The following is an 18,888-nucleotide window of genomic DNA, read 5'->3' as shown; positions in this document are numbered from 1 at the left end:
GTTTCTGAGAATGCTTCTGTGTAGTTTTTAGGTGAAGATATTTCCTTTTCCAGCATAGGCGTCAAAGAGATCCAAATAAACACTTGCAGATTGTACAAAAGGAGCGTATCCAAACTGCTCTATCAGAGGGAATGTTCAAGTCTGTGAGTTGAATGCAGTAATCACACAGAAGTTTGTGAGAATGCTTCTGTCTCGTTTTTAGGTGAAGATATTTCATTTCCCAGAATAGGCCTTAAAGCGCTCCAAATTTCCACTTGCAGATTCTACAAAAAGAGTGTTTCAAAACTACTCTTTCAAAAGGAAGGCTCAAGTCTGTGAGTTGAATGCACTCATCACAAAGAAGTTTCTGAGAATGCTTCTGTGTAGTTGTTATGTGAAGATACTTCCTTTTCCAGCATAGGCCCCAAAGCGCTCGAAATAAACACTTGCAGATTCTACGAAAGGAGTGTTTCAAAACTGTCCTATCAAAAGTAACGTTCAAGTCTGTGAGTTGAATGCCCTCATCACAGAGAAGTTTCTGAGAATTCTTCTGTGTAGTTTTTAGGTGAAGATATTTCCTTTTCCAGCGTAGGCGTCAAAGCGATCCAAATAAACACTTGCAGATTCTACAAAAGGACTGTTTCCAAACTGCTCTATCAGACGGAATGTTCAAGTCTGTGAGTTGAATGCAGTAATCACACAAAAGTTTGTGAGAATGCTTCCGTCTAGTTTTTAGGTGAAGATATTTCTTTTCCCAGAGTAGGCCTTAAAGCGCTCCAAATTTCCACTTGCAGATTCTACAAAAAGAGTGTTTCCAAACTGCTCTACCAAAAGGAAGGTTCAAGTCTGTGAGTTGAATTCACTAATCACACAGAAGTTTGTGAGAATGCTTCTGTCCAGTTTTTAGGTGAAGATATTTCTTTTCCCAGAATAGAACTTAAAGCGTTCCAAATATCCACTTGCAGATTCTACAAAAAGAGTGTTTCAAAACTGTTCTTTCAAAAGAAAGGCTCAAGTCTGTGAGTTGAATGCACTCATCACAAAGAAGTTTCTGAGAATGCTTCTGTGTAGTTGTTATGTGAAGATACTTCCTTTTCCAGCATAAGCCCAAAAGCGCTCGAAATAAACACTTGCAGATTCTACAAAAGGAGTGTTTCCTAACTGCTGTATCAAGAGGAACGTTCAAGTCTGTGAGTAGAATGCACTCACCACAAAGAAGTTTCTGAGAATGCTTCTGTCTAGTTTTTATGTGAAGATATTTCCTTTTCCCGCATAGGCGTCAAAGCGCTCTAAATAAACAATTGCAAATTCTACTAAAGGAATGTTTCCAAACTGCTCTATCAAAAGGAAGGTTCAAGTCTGTGAGTTGAATGCACTAATCACACAGAAGTTTGTGAGAATGCTTCTGTCTAGCTTTTAGGTGAAGATATTTCTTTTCCCAGAATAGGCCTTAAAGCGCTCCATATATCCACTTGCAGATTCTACAAAAAGAGTGTTTCAAAACTGCTCTTTCAAAAGAAAGGCGAAAGGCTGTGAGTTGAATGCACTCATCACAAAAAAGTTTCTGAGAATGCTTCTATGTAGTTGTTATGTGAAGATACTTCCTTTTCGAACATAGGCCTCAAAGCGCTCGAAACAAACACTTGCAGATTCTACGAAAGGAGTGTTTCAAAACTGTCCTATCAAAAGAAACGTTCAAGTCTGTGAGTTGAATGCACTCATCACAGAGAAGTTTCTGAGAATTCTTCTGTGTAGTTTTTAGGTGAAGATATTTCCTTTTCCAGCATAGGCGTCAAAGCGATCCAAATAAACACTTGCAGATTCTACAAAAGGAGTGTTTCCAAACTGCTCTATTAAGAGGAATGTTCAAGTCTGTGAGTAGAATGCACTCACCCCAAAGAAGTTTCTGAGAATGCTTCTGTCTAGTTTTTATGTGAAGATATTTCCTTTTCCAGCATAGGCGTCAAAGCGCTCCAAATAAACACTTGCAGATTCTAGAAAAGGGGTGTTTCCAAACTGCTCTATCAGAGGGAATGTTCAAGTCTGTGAGTTGAATGCAGTAGTCGGACAGAAGTTTGTGAGAATGCTTCTGTGTAGTTTTTATGTGAAAATATTTCCTTTTCCAGCATAGGTCGCAAAGTGATCCAAATAAACACTTGCAGATTCTACAAAAGGAGTGTTTCCAAACTGCTCTATCAGAGGGAATGTTCAAGTCTGTGAGTTGAATGCAGTAATCACACAGAAGTTTGTGAGAATGCTTCTGTCTAGTTTCAGGTGGAGATATTTCTTTTCCCAGCATAGGCCTCAAAGCCCTCCAAATATCCCCTTGGAGACTCTACAAAAAGAGTGTTTCAAAACTCCTCTTTCAAAAGGATGGCTCAAGTCTGTGAGTTGAATGCACTCATCACAAAGAAGTTTCTGAGAATGCTTCTGTGTAGTTGTTATGTGAAGATACTTCCTTTTCCAGCACAGGCCTCAGTGCGCTCGAAATAAACACTTGCAGATCCTACGAAAGGAGTGTTTCAAAACTGTCCTATCAAAATAAACGTTCAAGTCTGTGAGTTGAATGCACTCATCACACAGAAGTTTCTGAGAATGCTTCTGTGTAGTTTTTAGGTGAAGATATTTCATTTCCCAGCACAGGCCTCAGAGCGCTCCAAATATGCATTTGCAGATTCTACAAAAAGAGAGCTTGAAAACTCTTCCACCAAAAAGAGGCTTCAACTCTATGAGTAGAATGCACTCATCACAAAGAAGTTTCTGAGAATGCTTCTGTCTAGTTTTTATGTGAAGATATTTCCTTTTCCAGTATAGGCGTCAAAGGGCTCCAAATAAACACTTGCAGATTCTACTAAAGGAGTGTTTCCAAACTGCTCTATCAAAAGCAACGTTCAAGTCTGTGAGTTGAATGCACTCATCACAGAGAAGTTTCTGAGAATGCTTCTGTGTAGTTTTTAGGTGAAGATATTTCCTTTTCCAGCATAGGCGTCAAAGCGATCCAAATAAACACTTGCAGATTCTACAAAAGGAGTGTATCCAAACTGCTCTATCAGAGGGAATGTTCAAGTCTGTGAGTTGAATGCAGTAATCACACAGAAATTTGTGAGAATGCTTCTGTCTAGTTTTTAGGTGAAGATATTTCTTTTCCCAGAATAGGCCTTAAAGCGCTCCAAATTTCCACTTGCAGATTCCACAAAAAGAGTGTTTCAAAACTGCTCTTTCAAAAGGAAGGCTCAAGTCTGTGAGCTGAATGCACTCATCACAAAGAAGTTTCTGAGAATGCTTCTGTGTAGTTGTTATGTGAAGATACTTCCTTTTCCAGCATAGGCCTCAAAGCGCTCGAAATAAACACTTGCAGATTCTACGAAAGGAGTGTTTCAAAACTGTCCTATCAAAAGAAACGTTCAAGTCTGTGAGTTGAATGCACTCATCACAGAGAAGTTTCTGAGAATGCTTCTGTGTAGTTTTTAGGTGAAGATATTTCCTTTTCCAGCATAGGCGTCAAAGCGATCCAAATAAACACTTGCAGATTCTACAAAAGGAGTGTTTCCAAACTGCTCTATCAAGAGGAATGTTCAAGTCTGTGAGTAGAATGCACTCACCACAAAGGAGTTTCTGAGAATGCTTCTGTCTAGTTTTTATGTGAAGATATTTCCTTTTCCAGCATAGGCGTCAAAGCGCTAAAAATAAACACTTGCAGATTCTACAAAAGGAGTGTTTCCAAACTGCTCTATCAAAAGGAAGGTTCAAGTCTGTGAGTTGAATGCACTAATCACACAGAAGTTTGTGAGAATGCCTCTGTCTAGTTTTTAGGTGAAGATATTTCTTTTCCCAGAATAGGCCTTAAAGCGCTCCAAATTTCCACTTGCAGATTCTACAAAAAGAGTGTTTCAAAACTGCTCTTTCAAAAGGAAGGCTCAAGTCTGTGAGTAGAATGCACTCACCCCAAAGAAGTTTCTGAGAATGCTTCTGTCTAGTTTTTATGTGAAGATATTTCCTTTTCCAGCATAGGCGTCAAAGCGCTCCAAATAAACACTTGCAGATTCTACAAAAGGGGTGTTTCCAAACTGCTCTATCAGAGGGAATGTTCAAGTCTGTGAGTTGAATGCACTAGTCAGACAGAAGTTTGTGAGAAGGCTTCTGTGTAGTTTTTATGTGAAGATATTTCCTTTTCCAGCATAGGTCTCAAAGTGATCAAAATAAACACTTGCAGATTCTACAAAAGGAGTGTTTCCAAACTGCTCTATCAGAGGGAATGTTCAAGTCTGTGAGTTGAATGCAGTAATCACACAGAAGTTTGTGAGAATGCTTCTGTCTAGTTTCAGGTGGAGATATTTCTTTTCCCAGAATAGGCCTTAAAGCGCTCCAAATTTCCACTTGCAGATTCTACAAAAAGAGTGTTTCAAAACTGCTCTTTCAAAAGGAAGGCTCAAGTCTGTGAGTTGAATGCACTCATCACAAAGAAGTTTCTGAGAATGCTTCTGTGTAGTTGTTATGTGAAGATACTTCCTTTTCCAGCATAGGCCTCAAAGCGCTCGAAATAAACACTTGCAGATTCTACGAAAGGAGTGTTTCAAAACTGTCCTATCAAAAGAAACGTTCAAGACTGTGAGTTGAATGCACTCATCACAGAGAAGTTTCTGAGAATGCTTATGTGTAGTTTTTAGGTGAAGATATTTCCTTTTCCAGCATAGGCGTCAAAGCGATCCAAATAAACACTTGCAGATTCTACAAAAGGGGTGTTTCCAAACTGCTCTATCAAGAGGAATGTTCAAGTCTGTGAGTAGAATGCACTCACCACAAAGAAGTTTCTGAGAATGCTTCTGTCTAGTTTTTATGTGAAGATATTTCCTTTTCCAGCATAGGCGTCAAAGCGCTAAAAATAAACACTTGCAGATTCTACAAAAGGAGTGTTTCCAAACTGCTCTATCAAAAGGAAGGTTCAAGTCTGTGAGTTGAATGCACTAATCACACAGAAGTTTGTGAGAATGCCTCTGTCTAGTTTTTAGGTGAAGATATTTCTTTTCCCAGAATAGGCCTTAAAGCGCTCCAAATTTCCACTTGCAGATTCTACAAAAAGAGTGTTTCAAAACTGCTCTTTCAAAAGAAAGGCTCAAGTCTGTGAGTTGAATGCACTCATCACAAAGAAGTTTCTGAGAATACTTCTGTGTAGTTTTTATGTGAAGATACTTCCTTTTCCAGCATAGGCCTCAAAGCGCTCGAAATAAACACTTGCAGATTCTACAAAAGGAGTGTTTCAAAACTGTCCTGTCAAAAGAAACGTTCAAGTCTGTGAGTTGAATGTAGTAATCACACAGAAGTTTCTGAGAATGCTTCTGTGTAGTTTTTAGGTGAAGATATTTCCTTTTCGAGCATAGGCGTCAAACCGATCAAAATAAACACTTGCAGATTCTACAAAAGGAGTGTTTCCAAACAGCTGTATCAAGAGGAACGTTCAAGTCTGTGAGTAGAATCCACTAACCACAAAGAAGTTTCCGAGAATGCTTCTGTCTAGTTTTTATGTGAAGATATTTCCTTTTCCAGCATAGCCGTCAAAGCGCTCCAAATAAACACTTGCAGATTCTACAAAAGGAGTGTTTCCAAACTGCTCTATCAAACGGAAGGTTCAAGTCTGTGAGTTGAATGCACTAATCACACAGAAGTTTGTGAGAATGCTTCTGTCCAGTTTTTAGGTGAAGATATTTCTTTTCCCAGATTAGGCCTTAAAGCGCTCCAAATATCCACTTGCAGATTCCATAAAAAGAGTGTTTCAAAACTGCTCTTTCAAAAGAAAGGCTCAAGTCTGTGAGTTGAGTGCAGTCATCACAAAGAAGTTTCTGAGAATGCTTCTGTGTAGTTGTTATGTGAAGATACTTCCTTTTCCAGCATAGGCCTCAAAGCGCTTGAAATAAACACTTGCAGATTCTACAAAAGGAGTGTTTCAAAACTGTCCTATGAAAAGAAACGTTCAAGTCTGTGAGTTGAATGCACTCATCGCAGAGAAGTTTCTGAGAAGGCTTCTGTGTAGTTTTTAGGTGAAGATATTTCCTTTTCCAGCATAGGCGTCAAAGCGATCCAAATAAACACTTGCAGATTCTACAAAAGGAGTGTATCCAAACTGCTCTATCAGAGGGAATGTTCAAGTCTGTGAGTTGAATGCAGTAATCACACAGAAGTTTGTGAGAATGCTTCTGTCTAGTTTTTAGGTGAAGATATTTCCTTTTCCAGCATAGGCGTCAAAGCGCTCCAAATAAACACTTGCAGATTCTACAAAAGGAGTGTTTCCAAACTGAACTATCAAAAGGAAGGTTGAAGTCTGTAAGTTGAATGCACTAATCACACAGAAGTTTGTGAGAATGCTTCTGTCCAGTTTTTAGGTGAAGATATTTCTTTTCCCAGAATAGAACATAAAGCGTTACAAATATCCACTTGCAGATTCTACAAAAAGAGTGTTTCAAAACTGTTCTTTCAAAAGAAGGGCTCAAGTCTGTGAGTTGAATGCACTCATCACAAAGAAGTTTCTGAGAATGCTTCTGTGTAGTTGTTATGTGAAGATAGTTCCTTTTCCAGCATAGGCCTCAAAGCGCTAGAAACAAACACTTGCAGATTCTACAAAAGGAGTGTTTCAAAACTGTCCTATCAAAAGAAACATTCAAGTCTGTCAGTTGAATGCACTCATCACAGAGAAGTTTCTGAGAATGCTTCTGTGTAGTTTTTAGGTGAAGATATTTCCTTTTCCAGCGTAGGCATCAAAGCGATCCAAATAAACACTTGCAGATTCTACAAAAGGAGTCTTTCCAAACTTCTCTATCAGAGAGAATGTTCAAGTCTGTGAGTTGAATGCAGTAATCACACAGAAGTTTGTGGGAATGCTTCTGTCTAGTTTTTAGGTGAAGATATTTCTTTTCCCAGAGTAGGCCTTAAAGCGCTGCAAATTTCCACTTGCAGATTCTACAAAAAGAGTGTTTCCAAACTGCTCTATCAAAAGGAAGGTTCAAGTCTGTGAGTTGAATGCACTAATCACACAGAAGTTTGTGAGAATGCTTCTGTCCAGTTTTTAGGTGAAGATATTTCTTTTCCCAGAATAGAACTTAAAGCGTTCCAAATATCAACTTGCAGATCCTACAGAAAGAGTGTTTCAAAACTGTTCTTTCGAAAGAAAGGCTCAAGTCTGTGAGTTGAATGCACTCATCACAAAGAAGTTTCTGAGAATGCTTCTGTGTAGTTGTTATGTGAAGATACTTCCTTTTCCAGCATAGGCCCCAAAGCGCTCGAAATAAACACTTGCAGATTCTACAAAAGGAGTGTTTCCTAACTGCTGTATCAAGAGGAACGTTCAAGTCTGTGAGTAGAATGCACTCACCACAAAGAAGTTTCTGAGAATGCTTCTGTCTAGTTTTTATGTGAAGATATTTCCTTTTCCCGCATAGGCGTCAAAGCGCTCCAAATAAACAATTGCACATTCTACTAAAGGAGTGTTTCCAAACTGCTCTATCAAAAGGAAGGTTCAAGTCTGTGAGTTGAATGCACTAATCACACAGAAGTTTGTGAGAATGCTTCTGTCTAGCTTTTAGGTGAAGATATTTCTTTTCCCAGAATAGGCCTTAAAGCGCTCCATATATCCACTTGCAGATTCTACAAAAAGAGTGTTTCAAAACTGCTCTTTCAAAAGAAAGGTGCAAGTCTGTGAGTTGAATGCACTCATCACAAAAAAGTTTCTGAGAATGCTTCTGTGTAGTTGTTATGTGAAGATACTTCCTTTTCGAACATAGGCCTCAAAGCGCTGGAAACAAACAGTTGCAGATTCTACAAAAGGAGTGTTTCAAAACTGTCCTATCAAAAGAAACGTTCAAGTCTGTGAGTTGAATGCACTCATCACAGAGAAGTTTCTGAGAATTCTTCTGTGTAGTTTTTAGGTGAAGATATTTCCTTTTCCAGCATAGGCGTCAAAGCGATCCAAATAAACACTTGCAGATTCTAAAAAAGGAGTGTTTCCAAACTGCTCTATCAAGAGGAACGTTCAAGTCTGTGAGTAGAATGCACTCACCCCAAAGAAGTTTCTGAGAATGCTTCTGTCTAGTTTTTATGTGAAGATATTTCCTTTTCCAGCATAGGCGTCAAAGCGCTCCAAATAAACACTTGCAGATTCTACAAAAGGGGTGTTTCCAAACTGCTCTATCAGAGGGAATGTTCAAGTCTGTGAGTTGAATGCACTAGTCAGACAGAAGTTTGTGAGAATGCTTCTGTGTAGTTTTTATGTGAAGATATTTCCTTTTCCAGCATAGGTCTCAAAGTGATCCAAATAAACACTTGCAGATTCTACAAAAGGAGTGTTCCCAAACTGCTCTATCAGAGGGAATGTTCAAGTCTGTGAGTTGAATGCAGTAATCACACAGAAGTTTGTGAGAATGCTTCTGTCTAGTTTCAGGTGGAGATATTTCTTTTCCCAGCATAGGCCTCAAAGCCCTCCAAATATCCCCTTGCAGACTCTACAAAAAGAGTGTTTCAAAACTGCTCTTTCAAAAGGATGGCTCAAGTCTGTGAGTTGAATGCACTCATCACAAAGAAGTTTCTGAGAATGCTTCTGTGTAGTTGTTATGTGAAGATACTTCCTTTTCCAGCACAGGTCTCAGTGCGCTCGAAATAAACACTTGCAGATCCTACGAAAGGAGTGTTTCAAAGCTGTCCTATCAAAATAAACGTTCAAGTCTGTGAGTTGAATGCACTCATCACACAGAAGTTTCTGAGAATGCTTCTGTGTAGTTTTTAGGTGAAGATATTTCATTTCCCAGCACAGGCCTCAGAGCGCTCCAAATATGCATTTGCAGATTCTACAAAAAGAGAGCTTGAAAACTCTTCCACCAAAAAGAGGCTTCAACTCTATGAGTAGAATGCACTCATCACAAAGAAGTTTCTGAGAATGCTTCTGTCTAGTTTTTATGTGAAGATATTTCCTTTTCCAGCATAGGCGTCACTCCAAATAAACACTTGCAGATTCTACTAAAGGAGTGTTTCCAAACTGCTCTATCAAAAGCAACGTTCAAGTCTGTGAGTTGAATGCACTCATCACAGAGAAGTTTCTGAGAATGCTTCTGTGTAGTTTTTAGGTGAAGATATTTCCTTTTCCAGCATAGGCGTCAAAGCGATCCAAATAAACACTTGCAGATTCTACAAAAGGAGTGTATCCAAACTGCTCTATCAGAGGGAATGTTCAAGTCTGTGAGTTGAATGCAGTAATCACACAGAAGTTTGTGAGAATGCTTCTGTCTAGTTTTTAGGTGAAGATATTTCTTTTCCCAGAATAGGCCTTAAAGCGCTCCAAATTTCCACTTGCAGATTCTACAAAAAGAGTGTTTCAAAACTGCTCTTTCAAAAGGAAGGCTCAAGTCTGTGAGTTGAATGCACTCATCACAAAGAAGTTTCTGAGAATGCTTCTGTGTAGTTGTTATGTGAAGATACTTCCTTTTCCAGCATAGGCCTCAAAGCGCTCGAAATAAACACTTGCAGATTCTACGAAAGGAGTGTTTCAAAACTGTCCTATCAAAAGAAACGTTCAAGTCTGTGAGTTGAATGCACTCATCACAGAGAAGTTTCTGAGAATGCTTCTGTGTAGTTTTTAGGTGAAGATATTTCCTTTTCCAGCATAGGCGTCAAAGCGATCCAAATAAACACTTGCAGATTCTACAAAAGGAGTGTTTCAAAACTGTCCTATGAAAAGAAACGTTCAAGTCTGTGAGTTGAATGCACTCATCGCAGAGAAGTTTCTGAGAATGCTTCTGTGTAGTTTTTAGGTGAAGATATTTCCTTTTCCAGCATAGGCGTCAAAGTGATCCAAATAAACACTTGCAGATTCTACAAAAGGAGTGTATCCAAACTGCTCTATCAGAGGGAATGTTCAAGTCTGTGAGTTGAATGCAGTAATCACACAGAAGTTTGTGAGAATGCTTCTGTCTAGTTTTTAGGTGAAGATATTTCCTTTTCCAGCATAGGCGTCAAAGCGCTCCAAATAAACACTTGCAGATTCTACAAAAGGAGTGTTTCCAAACTGAACTATCAAAAGGAAGGTTGAAGTCTGTGAGTTGAATGCACTAATCACACAGAAGTTTGTGAGAATGCTTCTGTCCAGTTTTTAGGTGAAGATATTTCTTTTCCCAGAATAGAACATAAAGCGTTACAAATATCCAATTGCAGATTCTACAAAAAGAGTGTTTCAAAACTGTTCTTTCAAAAGAAGGGCTCAAGTCTGTGAGTTGAATGCACTCATCACAAAGAAGTTTCTGAGAATGCTTCTGTGTAGTTGTTATGTGAAGATAGTTCCTTTTCCAGCATAGGCCTCAAAGCGCTAGAAACAAACACTTGCAGATTCTACAAAAGGAGTGTTTCAAAACTGTCCTATCAAAAGAAACATTCAAGTCTGTCAGTTGAATGCACTCATCACAGAGAAGTTTCTGAGAATGCTTCTGTGTAGTTTTTAGGTGAAGATATTTCCTTTTCCAGCGTAGGCATCAAAGCGATCCAAATAAACACTTGCAGATTCTACAAAAGGAGTCTTTCCAAACTTCTCTATCAGAGAGAATGTTCAAGTCTGTGAGTTGAATGCAGTAATCACACAGAAGTTTGTGGGAATGCTTCTGTCTAGTTTTTAGGTGAAGATATTTCTTTTCCCAGAGTAGGCCTTAAAGCGCTGCAAATTTCCACTTGCAGATTCTACAAAAAGAGTGTTTCCAAACTGCTCTATCAAAAGGAAGGTTCAAGTCTGTGAGTTGAATGCACTAATCACACAGAAGTTTGTGAGAATGCTTCTGTCCAGTTTTTAGGTGAAGATATTTCTTTTCCCAGAATAGAACTTAAAGCGTTCCAAATATCAACTTGCAGATCCTACAAAAAGAGTGTTTCAAAACTGTTCTTTCGAAAGAAAGGCTCAAGTCTGTGAGTTGAATGCACTCATCACAAAGAAGTTTCTGAGAATGCTTCTGTGTAGTTGTTATGTGAAGATACTTCCTTTTCCAGCATAGGCCCCAAAGCGCTCGAAATAAACACTTGCAGATTCTACAAAAGGAGTGTTTCCTAACTGCTGTATCAAGAGGAACGTTCAAGTCTGTGAGTAGAATGCACTCACCACAAAGAAGTTTCTGAGAATGCTTCTGTCTAGTTTTTATGTGAAGATATTTCCTTTTCCCGCATAGGCGTCAAAGCGCTCCAAATAAACAATTGCACATTCTACTAAAGGAGTGTTTCCAAACTGCTCTATCAAAAGGAAGGTTCAAGTCTGTGAGTTGAATGCACTAATCACACAGAAGTTTGTGAGAATGCTTCTGTCTAGCTTTTAGGTGAAGATATTTCTTTTCCCAGAATAGGCCTTAAAGCGCTCCATATATCCACTTGCAGATTCTACAAAAAGAGTGTTTCAAAACTGCTCTTTCAAAAGAAAGGTGCAAGTCTGTGAGTTGAATGCACTCATCACAAAAAAGTTTCTGAGAATGCTTCTGTGTAGTTGTTATGTGAAGATACTTCCTTTTCGAACATAGGCCTCAAAGCGCTGGAAACAAACAGTTGCAGATTCTACAAAAGGAGTGTTTCAAAACTGTCCTATCAAAAGAAACGTTCAAGTCTGTGAGTTGAATGCACTCATCACAGAGAAGTTTCTGAGAATTCTTCTGTGTAGTTTTTAGGTGAAGATATTTCCTTTTCCAGCATAGGCGTCAAAGCGATCCAAATAAACACTTGCAGATTCTAAAAAAGGAGTGTTTCCAAACTGCTCTATCAAGAGGAACGTTCAAGTCTGTGAGTAGAATGCACTCACCCCAAAGAAGTTTCTGAGAATGCTTCTGTCTAGTTTTTATGTGAAGATATTTCCTTTTCCAGCATAGGCGTCAAAGCGCTCCAAATAAACACTTGCAGATTCTACAAAAGGGGTGTTTCCAAACTGCTCTATCAGAGGGAATGTTCAAGTCTGTGAGTTGAATGCACTAGTCAGACAGAAGTTTGTGAGAATGCTTCTGTGTAGTTTTTATGTGAAGATATTTCCTTTTCCAGCATAGGTCTCAAAGTGATCCAAATAAACACTTGCAGATTCTACAAAAGGAGTGTTCCCAAACTGCTCTATCAGAGGGAATGTTCAAGTCTGTGAGTTGAATGCAGTAATCACACAGAAGTTTGTGAGAATGCTTCTGTCTAGTTTCAGGTGGAGATATTTCTTTTCCCAGCATAGGCCTCAAAGCCCTCCAAATATCCCCTTGCAGACTCTACAAAAAGAGTGTTTCAAAACTGCTCTTTCAAAAGGATGGCTCAAGTCTGTGAGTTGAATGCACTCATCACAAAGAAGTTTCTGAGAATGCTTCTGTGTAGTTGTTATGTGAAGATACTTCCTTTTCCAGCACAGGTCTCAGTGCGCTCGAAATAAACACTTGCAGATCCTACGAAAGGAGTGTTTCAAAACTGTCCTATCAAAATAAACGTTCAAGTCTGTGAGTTGAATGCACTCATCACACAGAAGTTTCTGAGAATGCTTCTGTGTAGTTTTTAGGTGAAGATATTTCATTTCCCAGCACAGGCCTCAGAGCGCTCCAAATATGCATTTGCAGATTCTACAAAAAGAGAGCTTGAAAACTCTTCCACCAAAAAGAGGCTTCAACTCTATGAGTAGAATGCACTCATCACAAAGAAGTTTCTGAGAATGCTTCTGTCTAGTTTTTATGTGAAGATATTTCCTTTTCCAGCATAGGCGTCACTCCAAATAAACACTTGCAGATTCTACTAAAGGAGTGTTTCCAAACTGCTCTATCAAAAGCAACGTTCAAGTCTGTGAGTTGAATGCACTCATCACAGAGAAGTTTCTCAGAATGCTTCTGTGTAGTTTTTAGGTGAAGATATTTCCTTTTCCAGCATAGGCGTCAAAGCGATCCAAATAAACACTTGCAGATTCTACAAAAGGAGTGTATCCAAACTGCTCTATCAGAGGGAATGTTCAAGTCTGTGAGTTGAATGCAGTAATCACACAGAAGTTTGTGAGAATGCTTCTGTCTAGTTTTTAGGTGAAGATATTTCTTTTCCCAGAATAGGCCTTAAAGCGCTCCAAATTTCCACTTGCAGATTCTACAAAAAGAGTGTTTCAAAACTGCTCTTTCAAAAGGAAGGCTCAAGTCTGTGAGTTGAATGCACTCATCACAAAGAAGTTTCTGAGAATGCTTCTGTGGAGTTGTTATGTGAAGATACTTCCTTTTCCAGCATAGGCCTCAAAGCGCTCGAAATAAACACTTGCAGATTCTACGAAAGGAGTGTTTCAAAACTGTCCTATCAAAAGAAACGTTCAAGTCTGTGAGTTGAATGCACTCATCACAGAGAAGTTTCTGAGAATGCTTCTGTGTAGTTTTTAGGTGAAGATATTTCCTTTTCCAGCATAGGCGTCAAAGCGATCCAAATAAACACTTGCAGATTCTACAAAAGGAGTGTTTCAAAACTGTCCTATGAAAAGAAACGTTCAAGTCTGTGAGTTGAATGCACTCATCGCAGAGAAGTTTCTGAGAATGCTTCTGTGTAGTTTTTAGGTGAAGATATTTCCTTTTCCAGCATAGGCGTCAAAGCGATCCAAATAAACACTTGCAGATTCTACAAAAGGAGTGTATCCAAACTGCTCTATCAGAGGGAATGTTCAAGTCTGTGAGTTGAATGCAGTAATCACACAGAAGTTTGTGAGAATGCTTCTGTCTAGTTTTTAGGTGAAGATATTTCCTTTTCCAGCATAGGCGTCAAAGCGCTCCAAATAAACACTTGCAGATTCTACAAAAGGAGTGTTTCCAAACTGAACTATCAAAAGGAAGGTTGAAGTCTGTGAGTTGAATGCACTAATCACACAGAAGTTTGTGAGAATGCTTCTGTCCAGTTTTTAGGTGAAGATATTTCTTTTCCCAGAATAGAACTTAAAGCGTTACAAATATCCACTTGCAGATTCTACAAAAAGAGTGTTTCAAAACTGTTCTTTCAAAAGAAGGGCTCAAGTCTGTGAGTTGAATGCACTCATCACAAAGAAGTTTCTGAGAATGCTTCTGTGTAGTTGTTATGTGAAGATAGTTCCTTTTCCAGCATAGGCCTCAAAGCGCTAGAAACAAACACTTGCAGATTCTACAAAAGGAGTGTTTCAAAACTGTCCTATCAAAAGAAACATTCAAGTCTGTCAGTTGAATGCACTCATCACAGAGAAGTTTCTGAGAATGCTTCTGTGTAGTTTTTAGGTGAAGATATTTCCTTTTCCAGCGTAGGCATCAAAGCGATCCAAATAAACACTTGCAGATTCTACAAAAGGAGTCTTTCCAAACTTCTCTATCAGAGAGAATGTTCAAGTCTGTGAGTTGAATGCAGTAATCACACAGAAGTTTGTGGGAATGCTTCTGTCTAGTTTTTAGGTGAAGATATTTCTTTTCCCAGAGTAGGCCTTAAAGCGCTGCAAATTTCCACTTGCAGATTCTACAAAAAGAGTGTTTCCAAACTGCTCTATCAAAAGGAAGGTTCAAGTCTGTGAGTTGAATGCACTAATCACACAGAAGTTTGTGAGAATGCTTCTGTCCAGTTTTTAGGTGAAGATATTTCTTTTCCCAGAATAGAACTTAAAGCGTTCCAAATATCAACTTGCAGATCCTACAAAAAGAGTGTTTCAAAACTGTTCTTTCGAAAGAAAGGCTCAAGTCTGTGAGTTGAATGCGCTCATCACAAAGAAGTTTCTGAGAATGCTTCTGTGTAGTTGTTATGTGAAGATACTTCCTTTTCCAGCATAGGCCCCAAAGCGCTCGAAATAAACACTTGCAGATTCTACAAAAGGAGTGTTTCCTAACTGCTGTATCAAGAGGAACGTTCAAGTCTGTGAGTAGAATGCACTCACCACAAAGAAGTTTCTGAGAATGCTTCTGTCTAGTTTTTATGTGAAGATATTTCCTTTTCCCGCATAGGCGTCAAAGCGCTCCAAATAAACAATTGCACATTCTACTAAAGGAGTGTTTCCAAACTGCTCTATCAAAAGGAAGGTTCAAGTCTGTGAGTTGAATGCACTAATCACACAGAAGTTTGTGAGAATGCTTCTGTCTAGCTTTTAGGTGAAGATATTTCTTTTCCCAGAATAGGCCTTAAAGCGCTCCATATATCCACTTGCAGATTCTACAAAAAGAGTGTTTCAAAACTGCTCTTTCAAAAGAAAGGTGCAAGTCTGTGAGTTGAATGCACTCATCACAAAAAAGTTTCTGAGAATGCTTCTGTGTAGTTGTTATGTGAAGATACTTCCTTTTCGAACATAGGCCTCAAAGCGCTGGAAACAAACAGTTGCAGATTCTACAAAAGGAGTGTTTCAAAACTGTCCTATCAAAAGAAACGTTCAAGTCTGTGAGTTGAATGCACTCATCACAGAGAAGTTTCTGAGAATTCTTCTGTGTAGTTTTTAGGTGAAGATATTTCCTTTTCCAGCATAGGCGTCAAAGCGATCCAAATAAACACTTGCAGATTCTAAAAAAGGAGTGTTTCCAAACTGCTCTATCAAGAGGAACGTTCAAGTCTGTGAGTAGAATGCACTCACCCCAAAGAAGTTTCTGAGAATGCTTCTGTCTAGTTTTTATGTGAAGATATTTCCTTTTCCAGCATAGGCGTCAAAGCGCTCCAAATAAACACTTGCAGATTCTACAAAAGGGGTGTTTCCAAACTGCTCTATCAGAGGGAATGTTCAAGTCTGTGAGTTGAATGCACTAGTCAGACAGAAGTTTGTGAGAATGCTTCTGTGTAGTTTTTATGTGAAGATATTTCCTTTTCCAGCATAGGTCTCAAAGTGATCCAAATAAACACTTGCAGATTCTACAAAAGGAGTGTTCCCAAACTGCTCTATCAGAGGGAATGTTCAAGTCTGTGAGTTGAATGCAGTAATCACACAGAAGTTTGTGAGAATGCTTCTGTCTAGTTTCAGGTGGAGATATTTCTTTTCCCAGCATAGGCCTCAAAGCCCTCCAAATATCCCCTTGCAGACTCTACAAAAAGAGTGTTTCAAAACTGCTCTTTCAAAAGGATGGCTCAAGTCTGTGAGTTGAATGCACTCATCACAAAGAAGTTTCTGAGAATGCTTCTGTGTAGTTGTTATGTGAAGATACTTCCTTTTCCAGCACAGGTCTCAGTGCGCTCGAAATAAACACTTGCAGATCCTACGAAAGGAGTGTTTCAAAACTGTCCTATCAAAATAAACGTTCAAGTCTGTGAGTTGAATGCACTCATCACACAGAAGTTTCTGAGAATGCTTCTGTGTAGTTTTTAGGTGAAGATATTTCATTTCCCAGCACAGGCCTCAGAGCGCTCCAAATATGCATTTGCAGATTCTACAAAAAGAGAGCTTGAAAACTCTTCCACCAAAAAGAGGCTTCAACTCTATGAGTAGAATGCACTCATCACAAAGAAGTTTCTGAGAATGCTTCTGTCTAGTTTTTATGTGAAGATATTTCCTTTTCCAGCATAGGCGTCACTCCAAATAAACACTTGCAGATTCTACTAAAGGAGTGTTTCCAAACTGCTCTATCAAAAGCAACGTTCAAGTCTGTGAGTTGAATGCACTCATCACAGAGAAGTTTCTGAGAATGCTTCTGTGTAGTTTTTAGGTGAAGATATTTCCTTTTCCAGCATAGGCGTCAAAGCGATCCAAATAAACACTTGCAGATTCTACAAAAGGAGTGTATCCAAACTGCTCTATCAGAGGGAATGTTCAAGTCTGTGAGTTGAATGCAGTAATCACACAGAAGTTTGTGAGAATGCTTCTGTCTAGTTTTTAGGTGAAGATATTTCTTTTCCCAGAATAGGCCTTAAAGCGCTCCAAATTTCCACTTGCAGATTCTACAAAAAGAGTGTTTCAAAACTGCTCTTTCAAAAGGAAGGCTCAAGTCTGTGAGTTGAATGCACTCATCACAAAGAAGTTTCTGAGAATGCTTCTGTGGAGTTGTTATGTGAAGATACTTCCTTTTCCAGCATAGGCCTCAAAGCGCTCGAAATAAACACTTGCAGATTCTACGAAAGGAGTGTTTCAAAACTGTCCTATCAAAAGAAACGTTCAAGTCTGTGAGTTGAATGCACTCATCACAGAGAAGTTTCTGAGAATGCTTCTGTGTAGTTTTTAGGTGAAGATATTTCCTTTTCCAGCATAGGCGTCAAAGCGATCCAAATAAACACTTGCAGATTCTACAAAAGGAGTGTTTCAAAACTGTCCTATGAAAAGAAACGTTCAAGTCTGTGAGTTGAATGCACTCATCGCAGAGAAGTTTCTGAGAATGCTTCTGTGTAGTTTTTAGGTGAAGATATTTCCTTTTCCAGCATAGGCGTCAAAGCGATCCAAATAAACACTTGCAGATTCTACAAAAGGAGTGTATCCAAACTGCTCTATCAGAGGGAATGTTCAAGTCTGTGAGTTGAATGCAGTAATCACACAGAAGTTTGTGAGAATGCTTCTGTCTAGTTTTTAGGTGAAGATATTTCCTTTTCCAGCATAGGCGTCAAAGCGCTCCAAATAAACACTTGCAGATTCTACAAAAGGAGTGTTTCCAAACTGAACTATCAAAAGGAAGGTTGAAGTCTGTGAGTTGAATGCACTAATCACACAGAAGTTTGTGAGAATGCTTCTGTCCAGTTTTTAGGTGAAGATATTTCTTTTCCCAGAATAGAACTTAAAGCGTTACAAATATCCACTTGCAGATTCTACAAAAAGAGTGTTTCAAAACTGTTCTTTCAAAAGAAGGGCTCAAGTCTGTGAGTTGAATGCACTCATCACAAAGAAGTTTCTGAGAATGCTTCTGTGTAGTTGTTATGTGAAGATAGTTCCTTTTCCAGCATAGGCCTCAAAGCGCTAGAAACAAACACTTGCAGATTCTACAAAAGGAGTGTTTCAAAACTGTCCTATCAAAAGAAACATTCAAGTCTGTCAGTTGAATGCACTCATCACAGAGAAGTTTCTGAGAATGCTTCTGTGTAGTTTTTAGGTGAAGATATTTCCTTTTCCAGCATAGGCGTCAAAGCGATCCAAATAAACACTTGCAGATTCTACAAAAGGAGTGTTTCAAAACTGTCCTATGAAAAGAAACGTTCAAGTCTGTGAGTTGAATGCACTCATCGCAGAGAAGTTTCTGAGAATGCTTCTGTGTAGTTTTTAGGTGAAGATATTTCCTTTTCCAGCATAGGCGTCAAAGCGATCCAAATAAACACTTGCAGATTCTACAAAAGGAGTGTATCCAAACTGCTCTATCAGAGGGAATGTTCAAGTCTGTGAGTTGAATGCAGTAATCACACAGAAGTTTGTGAGAATGCTTCTGTCTAGTTTTTAGGTGAAGATATTTCCTTTTCCAGCATAGGCGTCAAAGCGCTCCAAATAAACACTTGCAGATTCTACAAAAGGAGTGTTTCCAAACTGAACTATCAAAAGGAAGGTTGAAGTCTGTGAGTTGAATGCACTAATCACACAGAAGTTTGTGAGAATGCTTCTGTCCAGTTTTTAGGTGAAGATATTTCTTTTCCCAGAATAGAACTTAAAGCGTTACAAATATCCACTTGCAGATTCTACAAAAAGAGTGTTTCAAAACTGTTCTTTCAAAAGAAGGGCTCAAGTCTGTGAGTTGAATGCACTCATCACAAAGAAGTTTCTGAGAATGATTCTGTGTAGTTGTTATGTGAAGATAGTTCCTTTTCCAGCATAGGCCTCAAAGCGCTAGAAACAAACACTTGCAGATTCTACAAAAGGAGTGTTTCAAAACTGTCCTATCAAAAGAAACATTCAAGTCTGTCAGTTGAATGCACTCATCACAGAGAAGTTTCTGAGAATGCTTCTGTGTAGTTTTTAGGTGAAGATATTTCCTTTTCCAGCGTAGGCATCAAAGCGATCCAAATAAACACTTGCAGATTCTACAA

Source organism: Pongo abelii, chromosome 8, assembly GCF_028885655.2.
Source record: "Pongo abelii isolate AG06213 chromosome 8, NHGRI_mPonAbe1-v2.0_pri, whole genome shotgun sequence".
Lineage (NCBI taxonomy): Eukaryota > Metazoa > Chordata > Mammalia > Primates > Hominidae > Pongo > Pongo abelii.
Note: the sequence above shows the minus strand (reverse complement) of the source record.